The following is a 17,465-nucleotide window of genomic DNA, read 5'->3' as shown; positions in this document are numbered from 1 at the left end:
AGGGATGTTGAGCAGCGAGGGATGTGTACTTGGATGGAGGGTGAGGGATGTTGAGCAGCGAGGGATGTGTACTTGGATGGAAGGTGAGGGATGTTGAGCAGCGAGGGATGTGTACTTGGATGGAGGGTGAGGGACGTTGAGCAGCAAGGGATGTGTACTTGGATGGAGGGTGAGGGATGTTGAGCAGTGAGGGATGTGTACTTGGATGGAGGGTGAGGGATGTTGAGCAGCGAGGGATGTGTACTTGGATGGAGGCTGAGGGATGTTGAGCAGTGAGGGATGTGTACTTGGATGGAGGGTGAGGGAAGTTGAGCAGCGAGGGATGTGTACTTGAATGGAGGGTGAGGGTTGTTTAGCAGCGAGGGATGTGTACTTGGATGGAGGGTGAGGGATGTTGAGCTGTGAGGCATGTGTACTTGGATGGAGGGTGAGGGATGTTGAGCATTGAGGGATGTGTACTTGGATGGAGGGTGAAGGATGAGGGATGTTGAGCAGTGAGGGATGTGTACTTGGATGGAGGGTGAGGGATGTTGAGCAGCGAGGGATGTGTACTTGGATGGAGGGTGAGGGATGTTGAGCAGTGAGGGATGTGTACTTGGATGGAGGGTGAGGGATGTTGAGCAGCGAGGGATGTGTACTTGGATGGAGGGTGAGGGATGTTGAGCAGCGAGGGATGTGTACTTGGATGGAGGGTGAGGGATGTTGAGCAGTGAGGGATGTGCACTTGGATGGAGGGTGAAGGATGTTGAGCAGCGAGGGATGTGTACTTGGATGGAGAGTGATGGATGTTGAGCAGCGAAGGATGTGTACTTGGATGGAGGGTGAGGGATGTTGAGCAGCGAGGGATGTGTACTTGGATGGAGGGTGAGGGATGTTGAGCAGTGAGGGATGTGTACTTGGATGGAGGGTGAGGGAAGTTGAGCAGCGAGGGATGTGTACTTGGATGGAGGGTGAGGGATGTTTAGCAGCGAGGGATGTGTACTTGGATGGAGGTTGAGGGATGTTGAGCAGTGAGGGATGTGTACTTGGATGGAGGGTGAGGGATGTTGAGCAGCGAGGGATGTGTACTTGGATGGAGGGTGAGGGATGTTGAGAAGCGAGGGATGTGTACTTGGATGGAGAGTGAGGGATGTTGAGAAGCGAGGGATGTGTATTTGAATGGAGGGTGAGGGATGTTGAGCAGTGAGGGATGTGTACTTGGATGGAGGGTGAGGGATGTTGAACAGCGAGGGATGTGTTCTTGGATGGCGGGTGAGGGATGTTTAGCAGCGAGGGATGTGTACTTGGATGGAGGGTGAGGGATGTTGAGCAGTGAGGGATATGTACTTGGATGGAGGGTGAGGGATGTCTAGCAGCGAGGGATATGTACTTGGATGGAGGGTGAGGGATGTTGAGCAGCGAGGGATGTGTACTTGGATGGAGAGTGAGAGATGTTGAGCAGCGAGGGATGTGTATTTGGATGGAGGGTGAGGGATGTTGAGCAGTGAGGGATGTGTACTTGGATGGAGGGTGAGGGATGTTGAGCAGTGAGGGATGTGTACTTGGATGGAATGTGAGGGATGTTGAGCAGTGAGGGACGTGTACTTGGATGGAGGGTGAGGGATGATGAACAGCGCGGGATGTGTACTTGGATGGCGGGTGAGGGATGTGGAACAGCGAGGGATGTGTACTTAGATGGAGAGTGAGGGATGTTGAGCAGCGAGGGCTGTGTACTTGGATGGAGGGTGAGGGATGTTGAGCAGCGAGGGATGTGTACTTGGATGGCGGGTGAGGGATGTGGAACAGCGAGGGATGTGTACTTAGATGGAGAGTAAGGGATGTTGAGCAGCGAGGGCTGTGTACTTGGATGGAGGGTGAGGGATGTTGAGCAGCGAGGAATGTGTAATTGGATGGAAGGTGAGGGATGTTGAGCAGCGAGGGATGTGTACTTGGATGGAGGGTGAGGGATGTTGAACAGTGAGGGATGTGTACTTGGATGGAGGGTAAGGGATGTTGAGCAGCGAGGGATGTGTACTTGGATGGAGGGAGAGGGATGTTGAGCAGCGAGGGATGTGTACTTGGATGGAGGGTGACTGATGTTGAGCAGCGAGGGATGTGGACTTGGATGGAGGGTGAGGGATGTTGAGCAGCGAGGGATGTGTACTTGGATGGAGGGTGGGGGATGTTGAGCAGCGAGGGATGTGTACTTGGATGGAAGGTGAGGGATGTTGAGCAGCGAGGGATGTGTACTTGGATGGAGGGTGAGGGATGTTGAGCAGCGAGGGATGTGTACTTGGATGGAGGGTGAGGGATGTTGAGCAGTGAGGGATGTGTACTTGCATGGAGGGTGAGGGATGTTGAGCAGTGAGGGATGTGTACTTGGATGGAGGCTGAGGGATGTTGAGCAGTGAGGGATGTGTACTTGGATGGAGGGTGAGGGAAGTTGAGCAGCGAGGGATGTGTACTTGAATGGAGGGTGAGGGATGTTTAGCAGCGAGGGATGTGTACTTGGATGGAGGGTGAGGGATGTTGAGCTGTGAGGGATGTGTACTTGGATGGAGGGTGAGGGATGTTGAGCAGTGATGGATGTGTACTTGGATGAAGGGTGAGGGATGAGGGATGTTGAGCAGTGAGGGATGTGTACTTGGATGGAGGGTGAGGGATGTTGAGCAGCGAGGGATATGTACTTGGATGGAGGGTGAGGGATGTTGAGCAGCGAGGGATGTGTACTTGGATGGAGGGTGAGGGATGTTGAGCAGCGAGGGATGTGTACTTGGATGGAGGGTGAGGGATGTTGAGCAGCGAGGGATGTGTACTTGGATGGAGGGTGAGGGATGTTGAGCAGCGAGGGGTGTGTACTTGGATGGAGGGTGAGGGATGTTGAGCAGCGAGGGATGTGTATTTGGATGGAGGGTGAGGGATGTTGAGCAGTGAGGGATGTGTACTTGGATGGAGGGTGAGGGATGTTGAGCAGCGAGGGATGTGTACTTGGATGGAGGGTGAGGGATGTTGAGCAGTGAGGGATCTGTACTTGGATGGAGGGTGAGGGATGTTGAGCAGCGAGGGATGTGTACTTGGATGGAGGGTGAGGGATGTTGAGCAGTGAGGGATGTGTACTTGGATGGAGGGTGAGGGATGTTGAGCAGCGAGGGATGTGTACTTGGATGGAGGGTGAGGGATGTTGAGCAGCAAGGGATGTGTACTTGGATGGAGGGTGAAGGATGTTGAGCAGCGAGGGATGTGTACTTGGATGGAGAGTGATGGATGTTGAGCAGCGAAGGATGTGTACTTGGATGGAGGGTGAGGGATGTTGAGCTGCGAGGGATGTGTACTTGGATGGAGGGTGAGGGATGTTGAGCAGCGAGGGGATGTGCACTTGGATGGAGGGTGAGGAATGTTGAGCAGCGAGGGATGTGTACTTGGATGGAGGGTGAGGGATGTTGAGCAGCGAGGGATATGTACTTGGATGGAGGGTGAGAGATGTTGAGCAGCGAGGGATGTGTACTTGGATGGAGGGTGAGGGATGTTGAGCAGCGAGGGATTTGCACTTGGATGGAGGGTGAGGGATGTTGAGCAGTGAGGGATGTGTACTTGGATGGAGGGTGAGGGATGTTGAGCAGCGAGGGATGAGTACTTGGATGGAGTGTGAGGGATGTTGAGCAGCGAGGGATGTGTACTTGGATGGAGGGTGAGGGATGTTGAGCAGCGAGGTATGTGCACTTGGATGGAGGGTGAGGGATGTTGAGCAGCGAGGGATATGTACTTGGATGGAGGGTGAGGGATGTTGAGCAGCGAGGGATGTGTACTTGGATGGAGGGTGAGGGATGTTGAGCAGCGAGGGATGTGTACTTGGATGGAGGGTGAGGGATGTTGAGCAGCGAGGTATGTGCACTTGGATGGAGGGTGAGGGATGTTGAGCAGCGAGGGATATGTACTTGGATGGAGGGTGAGGGATGTTGAGCAGCGAGGGATGTGTACTTGGATGGAGGGTGAGGGATGTTGAGCAGCGAGGGATGTGTACTTGGATGGAGGGTGAGGGATGTTGAGCAGCGAGGTATGTGCACTTGGATGGAGGGTGAGGGATGTTGAGCAGCGAGGGATATGTACTTGGATGGAGGGTGAGGGATGTTGAGCAGCGAGGGATGTATACTTGGATGGAGGGTGAGGGATGTTGAGCAGCGAGGGATGAGTACTTGGATGGAGTGTGAGGGATGTTGAGCAGCGAGGGATGTGTACTTGGATGGAGGGTGAGGGATGTTGAGCAGCGAGGTATGCGCACTTGGATGGAGGGTGAGGGATGTTGAGCAGCGAGGGATATGTACTTGGATGGAGGGTGAGGGATGTTGAGCAGCGAGGGATATGTACTTGGATGGAGGGTGAGGGATGTTGAGCAGCGAGGGATGTGTACTTGGATGGAGGGTGAGGGATGTTGAGCAGCGAGGGATGTGTACTTGGATGGAGGGTGAGGGATGTTGAGCAGCGAGGTATGTGCACTTGGATGGAGGGTGAGGGATGTTGAGCAGCGAGGGATATGTACTTGGATGGAGGGTGAGGGATGTTGAGCAGCGAGGGATATGTACTTGGATGGAGAGTGAGGGATGTTGAGCAGCGAGGGATGTATACTTGGATGGAGGGTGAGGGATGTTGAGTGAGCGAGGGATGTGTACTTGGATGGAGGGTGAGGGATGTTGAGCAGCGAGGGATATGTACTTGGATGGAGGGTGAGGGATGTTGAGCAGCGAGGGATGTGTACTTGGATGGAGGGTGAGGGATGTTGAGTGAGCTGGTTATTTTCTGATCTTGTTTTCCTAACGTTAAGAATACTTAAGACATTTTTTGTATATTTTTGACTCTGTAGCATCTACAGCATTGTTGCCACTCATCATGACATCCTCAAGGGAAAAAAGTCATTTTTTATAAGTGAATTGATTATTTGCTGGACATAATTCATGGGGTGTGCAGTTTACTCTGAGGCCTCTTTTATTGGCAAGCCTTTCACTAGAAGCAGAAAGCTAGCTAATTTATTTACTGTGTAGATAATATTATTATTAATACGAAGAAGGGTGAGGCCATTAAAATAACTGTCCGACTTCTGAGAGATACCCAGTTCCATAAAATGTTTCATTGTCTGAGCATTGTACTTTTTTGGATACTTTGCCTTTCACATTGACTTTTTTTTAAAATCTACTATGACCAAGGACTTTCTGACAAGTAGGTGTAGTACTGCATGAGACTGCGGTGGTGGTACTGCGGTAGCGTTGTCACCTCACAGTAAGACGTTGCCCTGTTCGATTCTCAGCTAGTGCGTCTTCTGTGTGAAGACATGCGTGAATGGGCGTGCCTTCGTTGAAGGTTGTGCGTCAGGGCTGGCAACTCGTCACGTAAAAATCCACTGCCAATCATTAGCGGACCGGAAAAGCCGAAAGACACAACAAGGTGTAGTACTGCATGACCCATGACCAGTTATTTATTTAATTCTGCCACTTTGCAGAATAATGATCCCAGCCTGATGTAGCCCCAGCACTTGCCAGTTACGCCCCATGCATTCCTTTGCTCTGTAGAGTTCCATGTTCCTTTCAAATCACCAGCCTCCCTTGCACATCCTCCTCAGTTCTTTTTCTATAAGCACAGCACACCTGCACTTCCTGCAGATTTGCTTTCTCATATATTTTTCTGTGTTATCTCTGAAATTACTGAATTTAAAATAAACAGCTGTATTATTTACACATCTTTGTTTAATTCTTATTCTTGTTTGTTTTTCTAAAGTATTGTAACACTCCTGTTTCCATGTACTTTTCCAATTTAAGATTTATCTGAAAGATTAACTAATGACTTCTGTCATCTATGAATATCTTTCATGGAGAATGCTTGCCATGTGACTTCATTTCGAAAATATTTACAAACTTCAAAAGAAAAGAGTGTGTGATAAATATAAAGAACTTCTAAAACAGACATCTGGATCTAGTTTTCAAAGATAAGGGTTTACTTAGGAGACCAGTACACTGTCACAGCCTGGATCAGCAGGCTAGGAATGTTCACTTTACTCTATACTATATATAACTAAACTGTCTCCTTCTGGATGTTGAAATGAGACATCTGGTTAGTATAACCAAGTATTTCCAAGAAGTCTAGGCAGAGGAAAAAAAATATATATATGTAGACTTTTCAGATGACTTCAAAACATCCAATTATTTTAAATCTATGTTTTTATGTGCAAGAGAATTTGGATATGTTTTTCTGTGGTCAGTGCCTTTCTGTAGCAAATGAGACTCGATAAGAAAAGGACATTGTAAACAACAGAATCTGGATTAGAGCAGTATCTCTACATTTGCAGTTGCTTTTGTATTATTCCATTGTATTTGTTTTATTCTGTTGTATAAAAATTAAATGGAATTGAAACAACTAAATATTAGAAGAAATAAAAATTGAAATAAAATACACTTTTAACATTAGCAATTTTGTGTTACAGGCAACTTTTTTCTTCTAAACTGTTTATCATTTTGGAGAAAATACCTTATAGATCAATCACTTTGGATCAGCTCTGTTCATGCCTGCATTTTAGAAGCACTTGTCATTTAAAAAGTCTTCAGAGAATGGGCAACCATCACCACTTTGACTGGAGAATGAACGTTCTCCAGCAGGGTGTTTATAGACAAGTAATGCCTGTTGAAAAACAACTCTACTGTTTCATAGCAGCGTATTAAAGTGCAGTGAAGCTCGGACATTGTGCTCGTTAAACAATGCTTTGCTTTTCAGCAAGTGTAAAGTTTAAAAAGTGAGTTAATTAAAAAAATAGTAATACATAATGAATGAAATGTATGTGTGCATTTTTGAGAGAGATAGCAACATCTTTGTCTATCAGCTACATTTCCTTGATGACAGGAAGTATAAAACTCTTAATAAGAAGATTGAAACTGTAATGTCTGGCATTATTGACTGTTCTTAATCCTCAGCAAATTGTTGTTTTACTGCACAGGACTACACAAAATCAAGTGGCAGCAAAGATGTATGGGAGAGGGTGGCATTTGCAATAAGCTAATAACTTATTTTTGTTTTCATTCTGGGATATATGTGATGTGTATTCGCTTAAACTGTGTGTGTGTGTGTGTGTGTGTGTGTGTGTGTGTGTGTGTGTGTGTGTGTGTGTGTGCGTCTATATATATAATATATATATATATATATATATATATATATATATGTGTGTGTGTGTGTGTGTGTGTGTGTGTGTGTGCACGCACGCACAGGCGTGTTTGTGTGTGTGTGTGTGTGTGTGTGTGTCCAGGTGTGTGTATGTCTGTGTATTTCTGCATATATGTGGGAGAGTCCTTGCTTCTGAATGTGTGTGTGTGTGTGGGGGGGGGGGTATACACATTGAATGCTTGCATAAGGTATATTTTAGATATAAAATACTTTCTCCAAAATCAATTATGTACACTACAGCAAGTTGGAAACATTAGGTAGAGGAATTATTTTATAACAAAAATATAAAAAAAATATATAGTAGCTAGATCTATGTATATAGGAAGGGTCAGGCATGCGTAGCATGTGTGCTATCTACACACTAACGCTGAGACCACAGTTTTGTAACTGGTAGTTGTAATTTGTAGATCAGCACTGAGACAGTGGTAACTAGGAGCTTCCAGCATGTACCTACTCAAAAATAAAATGCCTGTTTTAGTCCACTATAAAACATCTCGGGACACAGCACTGCCAGAAAAGTCTTTGTGGGGTGTCATACTGTGAGACAATTTATACAAAATTAATTTATGTTCTTATATTGCATTCAATTATCTTTGGTAGTTGCACCCCATATGTTCAGGGAGGCTGGTGCTATTGGGCTGCTTGGCTACAACCCTCCTACTCCTGTGTAACAATAAATTTTAAATATGTTATTTACCTTTCACATGGCAACAAGTCCAAATAGCTGAAAAAACTGCTTAATTTAATTACATTGTGTGTGTGTGGAGTTACTGACCCTACAAACATCTCCATCTATCTCTGTCTGTGAAGCATACAGTTCTCACCATTACTTTAATCACTGGGTTATTTTTAACACAACTCAGCTATTACAAGAGCTCCTCCAACTTTTGGCAGATGGCTATACTAGATGCCCCTGACTTTGGGCTGCAAGTAACAGCCATTGGAAGAAAACTGAATATACTGTCCTGCTTACCAGTTGGGAAGGTCACAATCTTGCCTCTGCTTTTACTCTTCCTCCTACCATGAGCATAGGTAGTTAGTTACTACCTCACTGGCATCAGCTATTCATTTAGAGCTGGTTTGAAAAAATAATTTCATATACTTCATTAGGGACTTTTATCAACAAATTTCTTGCATTGCCATGGGTGCGGTTCCCCAATATTTGCTAGTATAATGGTGTTTTATTGGGAATGCAAATACATTTTAATTCAAAATTCACACAATATATTGAATTATATAGACAGCTTTTTTGGATAATTTGTTTTTGATATGGGATAGTACTGAAGATGAGTTATAATTGCATTGATTATATCAATGAGATAACAGTTTTTTTGCAATTTGCTAATCAGTATTCGTATGAATGTATAAATTATTTAGATGTAAATATTAGAACAGGCAGGGGGGTAAACATTTACTTAATTCAACTCTATACAGAAAACCAACTTTTTCAAATAAATGTATTTATTATCTATTTAACATTTGTTAACCGGGAAAGTCCTACTTGGAACAAAGTAATTTTTCAGCGGAGGCCTGGGGAGAAATGCTCCAGCAGCATGTCTTTGTAACTATTTACATTATAAATGATGTAATGTAATGTAATTATTTACATTTTAATATCTCTCATTCTTATAAACAAAAGAAAGGTATAGTAAAGGATCAGATGGTTATAGCTGTGAGAATGGTATCAGAAATTGATGAATTTAAGTTAGAAATGGACAATATTCAGGGTATGTTTCTTAAACATGGTTACCCTGATTCATTGTTAACAGATGTATATAACATGGTTATAACAAAGAGGAAAAATGGTACATATGTACTCTTAGTGAGTAGTATTGAATCCATACAGAAACAATATTCCTGTAAAAGTCTTAATAACAAATCCAGTGTGGTTTTAACTTAAAGTAATTACAGTTCGGCAATTACGGAATTATTAATATCAATAGAAATTGAAAATTTTTTATGAATTATGATGATATCTGTAAGCATATGGGGAACTTACTAATTTTATTTATGCTAGAGATAAAAATATTAAAAATATTTTAGAAAGGGGGCAATTAATACATTTAATAATAAATCTGGGTTAAAGGGTACTTTTACATGTGTCTCCTATAATCAGTTTACCTATATTTTAAGTGGTGATCCAATTAAGGTTGGGAAGTATAAACTTAATTATAATAAAGATTATTTGACCTGTAATACATCTGGGATAGTATACATTGCTGTATGTATAACATGTAAAGCCTTCTATGTTGCTAAGACTGAGTGCACTTTGAAGAGGAGTATTTATGACATTAGTAAAAGGAATAACAGATGTGGATTAAGTGAACATGCTCAAATGTGTAAGTATTTTATAAAATATAATTTGGGAATTTCGGAAAAAGTTAAAGTTAACTTTAGGGGTGGTTGCTGGGAGAAAAAAATAGAGTACATGGAGCTACTATGGCAGCTGCGCCTCGATGCAGAAACTCTACCTGGATTGAATGAATGTATTTCTGTAAATAGTGTTCTTAGATTAAGGGTGGCTAAACTTTAGTTTCAATTTTAGCTTTTTATAACTTTTACAGTCATCTGCAAAATTAAATTATTATTATTTTTTAAGTACATATTTTGAGATGTACATATATTTGTTTGATTATTGGTACTGAAGAAATTTATAGTACATACATTTTTCCACATGGTTCTTTATGTGGTTTTAAAATGGGTTTTTGGAGACATGATTTTGGATCGCTTGAATTGCCTGTTAGTTTTTTTGTTCTGATGAAGTCTTAGTAAACAGATGAAACAACTTAACATTATATCGTAGCTGGCATGTTTCCTGAGCAACTTTGGCAGTGTTATTTTGTGGTTTGAGATTTTATTTCACTGTCATTCCACTTTTTTGTGGACCATGGAATATATCACTTATATTAGTGACGAATACATACCATCACAATCTTTAGAACAGAGACTACCTCTCAAAGAAAAGCAGACTCTTATAACGGGGTCTATGTTAAATGAACGAATGATCAAAATGTCGAGTACAACATACTCGACAACCTTTGATCGATCGTTCATTTAAATGGACACTCCAAATGCTGAAATTTGGAGTTCCGAAATGTTTCGGTCGGCCATACCATTCAGTATAGCATGTGACGTAGACACGCTATACTGTTCGGAATGGCTATTTCACAGGCTGCTTAGTTTAATATACCAACTCCGAGATTGCTGTACATTGGGGATAGGGCAATTTCCCAGTAATCGCTTCATAGGTTCATAGGTTCATACTAGGCTATCTGCCCTAGGGCATTTATAAGCCTAGCCAGAGTGTGTTTGGTTTTCGCCACCCATTTTAAATGAATTTTGCTATGCCCTTTTTCGAGGTTAGTATACTGTGCCTCTGTCTAACAGTGGCACAGATGTGATACCCGGGGTAAACCTACAATCTCCCATCCACTCATCAAGATTCCTCTTGAAGAGAGTCAATGAGGGGCTCTGCCTAACCTGGACTGGGATTTTATTCCAGAGTGAAGGGAGCCTCTGGGTTATGAATCTGTCCCTCCAGCATGTCCTATTTATTTCAGTGCTGAGGTTCAAGTCTCTCGAGCGCGTAGCTCAATGGGATTTGGATTTTCTGAGGTGCAGCATGTCCATTAATTCCAGGTGGGACATGGCTTTATACGTCAGGCACAGATCGCCTCTGAGCAGGCGGTATGCCACTGAGTAGAGCTGGAGTTTCTTTAACCGGGCAGCATATGGCATCTGTTTGAGCCCTTTGATCCTCTTGGTGAGGTACTTTTGGGGTCTTTCCAGTTGCTGCAGGTGTCTGGTAAGGTACATCCCAAAAGGGGCATTGTACTCAATTATGGGCCTGATGAGGGATGAGTAAAGAGGCACGATGACCTCCCTGATCTAGATATGAATCCCTTCATGATTAGGTGGGCTATATAAAATGTTTTTCTAACCACTTTGGCCACGTGGTTTTCAAATGAGAGATTGCTATCAACTTGGGTCCCCAGGTCCCTAATTACTTCTTCCGTACTTAATGGATTACCACCTATGTGGTAATTTGTGGGCACTTTGTTTTTGCCAAAGGGGATGACTATACACTTTTTGGTGTTTAGCTTGAGGCCATGGCTCTGGCACCAGTTGTCTGTTTCTATGAGGCCCTTTTGTAGGATGTTTGTGTCGGCTGGAGAGTCGATTATGGTGCCTAGTTTGCAGTCATCTGCGAACTTGGTCAGCTACAATCCTTCCATGTTGGCCTGTACCTCTGAGAAATATATACCGAACAAGAGAGGTCCCAGGACTGAGCCTTGTGGGACGCCACTTGTAACTGGTTTGGAGTCTGACATGGCTCCAGCAATTCTAACCATGTGAGTTCTGTCCTTGAGCCAGTTTGCAAATCATCTAGTGACATAGGGGTTTATATTTAAGCCGGTGAGCTTATCTATAATGCTTGAGTGGGGTATTGTATCGAAGGCTTTTGCGAGGTCCAGGTAGGCTGTTTGGACCACCTTCCCCTTGTCAATGGCCTTGGTGACTGTTTCAAAGAAATCGACCAGGTTTAAGAGGCAGGATCTGCCCTTAACAAAGCCAAATTGGGTAGGATCCAGTGTCTGTAGGTCCCCAATATCTTTATTTATGAGGTCCATGATGATCCTTTCCATAGCTTTGCAGACCAAGCTAGTCAGGCTTATGGGGCGATAGTTTCCAGGATCCGTTGAGGCACCACCTTTGTGGAGAGGGACCACTGTTGCTGTACACCACTCTTTGGGTACATATCCTGTAGTAAGGCTGAGATTGAACAGTAGTTTTATGTTTGGGTTTAGCTCTTCTTGGAGTTAATGTAGGACACAGCCTGGGACACCGTCTGGTCCCATTGATGCTGTGCTTTTTGCTTTGGAGAGGGTGGCTCTTACCTCAGCATCTGAGATGTCAGGGGAGCAGCACTCTGCTGGGATAGATATTTGCCCTTTTGGTGGGGAGGGGGGGGGGAGAAGTTTGTGCTGAACCTGTCATCTAGGATGTTGGCAATGTCTGTGGGTTCAGTGTATTTTTTGTCATTTTGGACTAATTCTGAGCATATCTGGGAATTCCCACCCAGGTTCCTAACATAACTAAAGAAAGCCTTGTGATTATCCATAGTGTCTTGTTCAATTTTTCTCTCGAAGCTGGCCTTAGACGATTTTATGAGTGCCCATAGTTTTTTGCTAATACTGATCAGAGATGCCTTCCCTTTTTGGGATTTTGCTCTATCATGTAGTAGCTTCCTCCTTCTATTGTATAGTTTGTTTATGGCTGGGGTCCACCAGACAGGACGCCTGCCTTTGGAGGATTGGGTCTTGGTTTTATTTGGTATTGCATGATCCATGCATTCCTGAAGGTGTTCATAGAATGCATTTATAAAGGATTCTGCAGTCTGGGCAGTATTTTCCACAGGCCCGGGGGCTTTGAAGGATTCCACCTCAGTTTTGAGGAGTGTGAAATTTGCTTTAGAGAAGTTTTTCACTGTGGTTTTCTGGGCAGGGGGTGGGGTCAGGATGTGAATATCCAGTGAGATTAGTTTATGGTCTGATATTACCAGTGAGGGATACACTTCTGGTCTGGAGCATAGAGCCCCCATGTTGGTGATGATCAAGTCCAGTATGTTTTCCCCTCTTGTGGGAGTGGTAACAAGTTGTTCCATAGCATTTGAATTTATAAATTCTAGGAACCTTTGGGCTAGGGTGTTGGAGCTAGAGTAATGCTCCCAGTCTATGTTTGGGTAGTTGAAGTCGCCCAATATAATGGTGTTTGGAGAGACCTTCATATTTTTCAGTGTTCTCAGGAAGACTGAGTGGGGTTCCTGGGTTTGGGAGGGTGGTCTGTAGCAGGCTATAAACTGGAAGGCAGTTTTACCCACTGTTAGTTGCACATGGATAGTCTCTGATGCTTCGTGCTGTGCCACCAACCTGGAGGTGTGGGTATCTTTGACGAATATTGATACTCCCCCTCCTTTTGTGGTTCGGTCCAAGTTTTGGGGCCAAAAAGCATGGTATGAGGTATAACCTGGTAGTGCTGGGGTGCTCTCGGGAGCCTTGAACCAGGTTTCTGTCACTGCACAGATATCAATGTTCTCCATGCTAAGGAGAGTTTTGAGTGCATGCATCTTGAGGTTTAGACTTCTGGCGTTGAGTAGCATTACTCTTAGTTTCTTATCCATTGTGATACCTATGGAGGTGGGTTTGTCTTTTGAGCCTTACCTAAAAAAGGCACTATGGGGGTGGCAAGAGCCTTTGCCAATATCCAAAAGCCCAGGGGTGACAGGTGCAAGCCTTCCCTAGTGAAGCATCGTGGCTTGTTGAGCATGTCATCCCAGGCTGACAGGCATTGGATCCCCTTTGAATGACACCAATACTTAAGCCAATTGTTGAAATTGATCATCTTGTCTTCATATTGTGGCATCATTCTTGGTGAGGGTAAGATGCTACTCAAGGTCAGAGTCATACCGGCCTGGGCTACATGCTCAGAGAGCTCCTCTATGTCTCTTTTCATGTAGTCCAGGGAGGTACGTCTCAGGTCATTCACACCAGCATGGACAATGACTGAGTCATATTTGTACTTGTCTTGGAGTGACCTGAGTGCTTGTGTTATGTTGCGGATCCTAGCGCCTGACAAGCAGCTCACCGTGACCTTCTCCTTGTTCAGCCTGGTGAGCGGGACGTCAGTGTGCCTGATGATAGAGTCACCTATTACAAGTGTATCAGGTGTCTTGTTTTGCCTTAAGGGCTGTGACTGTTCGGCACACTGTCTTTGTGAGCTATGTGTTGCACGTGTTTTGTTTTGGGGTAGCGGTTGCTTGGGTGTCTGCTTTGGAGGTCTCTGCTGCTTAGGCAGATTTTTATTTAGAGCCTCAGAGTATGTTTTTGTGTGTTTATGTGTTTGGTTTGCTGTCGGGGTAGGTCTATGTGAGACTGGAATTGTAGTGAGTGTGGTTTCCTTCTCCTCCTGACTGGTTACGCCAGTACTGAGTTGAGAGAGCTTAGCCTCCAGTTTGCTTGTTGCAATTACCAGAAAATTGCCCTTTCCCCAATGTACAGTGATCTCGGAGTTGGTATATTTAGTTGGAGGGGTGTGGGGGCAAAGCCCCCCACTTTGTTTTAAAAGTAGGTGTGTTTGTGTAGGCGTGTTAGTGTTTGAATGATGTGAGTGTATAGGGGTTTGTATGCATTGGTTTTATGTGTGTGTTTTGTATGTTAATGTAGGGGAGGTGTGGGACAAACAAAAATCTTTCGATTTTGTTTGTTTCAGGCTTTTGAGAGTTCAATGTTTTGAACTTACGATCATAGTGTGTCGAGTATGTTGTACTCGACATTATGATCGTTCGTTCATTTGACATAGTCCCTTATAACGAGTTATGGCTCTGTTACTAACTGGGGTCCCTTACATATTCATGAGTTAGAACTTTTGAGAAAGGTCAATATTTTTTGCACTGACAACTGACACAATACAAAGGAGAGCATCAACAACTTGCAGCTTTATTAAAACAACTGCTTAGTGTAAGCACTTTCACCAAATCAATGACAACTTCTTGTGACTCTTCTTTTTGTTTGGGTGTGAGTTTTTATAATTGAGAATGAAAGGGTTATTCTTGGATTTCCTTTTTTGGTTTGAAAACTTTACAAAAAAAAAAAAATTGCAGGAGGCAAGTACCTCCTTCTCTAAATATTTATATATATCAATTCTGTCTTCACACAAACAAAGGGAGAAGAGAAAACAGCACACACTGCATTATCAATGATGGTGTGAGATTTCCGTTTGGACAGATTAAAATGCCGCTGTGGCCATTCTTTTAACAACATTTTGTAATCCGGTCTCTGCTGGGGTATTTATGTAAGAGCAGCTTGCTTAAACAAACCCACAGCCATGGAATCACAGCCAGTTCTGTGTTTCTGTTTTATTGTTAGCTGCATCCTTCTTTACTAATATACTTTCCACTGTATGTAAGTATAAAAAATCTCCAACTAGACAATTTAACAGATGCCTGTGTCTCTACCTCATCACGTGACAGTTGCCACCTCTTTGGTTAGTCAGGACAAATCAAACTATACAAAAGGAAATAAGAGTTTATGATTCTAAGACAGACTTGTCTTAAAAAAACTTAAGATTTAAGACTTGTCTGGCTCTGTAAGTAAAACAGATTAGATTAGATTAGATTAGATTAGATTAGATTAGATTAGTGATCTGCTGTTATGGTAAATTCACTTACACAACTGCACTATGTTTATCATACTGATCACTGTTGCAGTAACCATAACTATATGGGTATATTACCCTAGTTTACTACATATGGGAAGTGGAAGAAAAAGAGTCCAGGAGACCCTGAAGTATGGTCCTTGCAAAACCTGATCTACACCTAGACAAAAAAAATCAAGTTTATAGTGCTTTGTAAAAGTATGTGCAGCTTCAAGAATACTTCTATAATCCGACCCCTTCCAAAAAGCCATAGGTGAAGCCAAGTGGGCCTTGACACTACATGGAATAGATTTGTTGTGCTAAGTACAGCAAAAGGTGATAGTTTTAGAACATCATTTGGAAATAGTCTGTTTTGACACAGGTTGTCCTTTCTTCTCATCAAAGATCTGAAAGATTTATTTCTGTCAAGACAGTACTTAAGATGTCTGGGAACATCCAATGATTAGAGTATCCTTTCTACCTCGTTTGTAGGTTCAGGAAAGGAAATGGAAAGATGTATATTTTGGTTTAAAGTAAACTCAGATACTACTTTAGGCATAAAATAACTAGTTTTCAAACAAACCCTGCCCCTTTGGAAGATGAGATAGGGTTGACTTACTGTAAGTGCTTGTAACTCAGATACCCTTCTTGCAGAGGTTAGAGCAATCAGTAAAACTGTTTTCCATGTTAAGAACCTCAAGTCTACCAGGTTTGCTAGTTCAAATAGGGAAAGTGTTGGAAAATATTAACTTCTGTAACACAAACTTAAGATCGCAAGGAGGGGCTACCAGTTTTCTTTGAAGCCTTTTATGCAAAACCTTTTCAAAAACAGTTTGACATGAAAATGCATTGAAAGAGGAGGAGCTATGGGCAGACATGTTGAAATGGCCAATAAATAAACCTTGACAGAACAATGGCCATAGTATAGTAACACACACAAATATTATAAAACCAGGATATAACCCATTATAGCTAAGGCTACTTTAGCAGTGATCGAACATCTGTTGTTTTGGTAAAGTTACTTACACAGCTGTACTGTCTCTGTTTGTCATACCTCTCAATCTCTTAGGACAGGAAATCTAGACAAAGCCTAAAATAATCAGGGTACAAAAGCCCAAAAATAAGAACAGATTTTAAATATTGTTCTTATAAACTTAACAAGTTGCTAGAAAAACACAAATTGTGTTAGTATGCATTTTCTGAAGGATATGGTGTCTGAAACTCAATTGTTTGCCATTATTTATTCACTTCAGTTCTCACTTATTTACCAAAACAACAGATGATCACTGGCACATGCAAGAGAATTGAAGATTCAAGACTAATTTATAATGTTAGAAACCAAGTGAAAGCACTCCAAAACCACCAATAAATCCAAATAAGAGTGCAGCGAGCCAAAACAGGAAACCCAAAAATTAATTTCCACTCGATTTATTAACAAAAAGACTAAAAGACATTAACGCTTTTAAAAAACACAGCGAATATGCGTTTTCATCCTCAATACTCGGACTTCATCAGATACATCAAAATTAATGCCATTTATCCCTTATATATCCAAATTAAAATCAATTAACCAATAAAATGTTAACAAAACATTTAAATGGGCAAACCAACATACTCTCTGGGCTCATAAATATTCATGAATCAAAATTTAATATATTTCATTACTACTAAATACTTATCAATTCAATTATATTATTTTAAAAAATATATAAATATAAAAAACATTCATATGTTTCCATCCATTTATAAATAAATAAATACATAAAAACATCAAATAAATATAATATGCATGAATAAAAACTACATATAAAATCTCATAATGGCTGGCTCCCTCTAGTGTAGAAATTCATAATTACCATTAAATTCTGCTGGCTCTTAGTTTTAATAATGGTAATATTGTTAAAAAATCGTTAAGACCTGTTTTTTCCCCGCATCCAGGGTAACTTGCCACCATAATTCTTTACTTTCTAAAATTTCCTCCCAGGGACCCCCTCTGATATCCTGCCTAATTTGTTCCAATACAAAAAAATGAAAATTATATCCTGCACAAACTCTGGAATGTTTGTAAAGTGCATTAGTGTCTTTTGCTTTGG

Source organism: Protopterus annectens, chromosome 10.part0 (assembly GCF_019279795.1).
Source record: "Protopterus annectens isolate FY-2018-M chromosome 10.part0, PAN1.0, whole genome shotgun sequence".
NCBI lineage: Eukaryota > Metazoa > Chordata > Ceratodontiformes > Protopteridae > Protopterus > Protopterus annectens.
The sequence above is the reverse complement of the archived record's forward strand: the minus strand, read 5'-3'. Positions refer to the sequence as shown.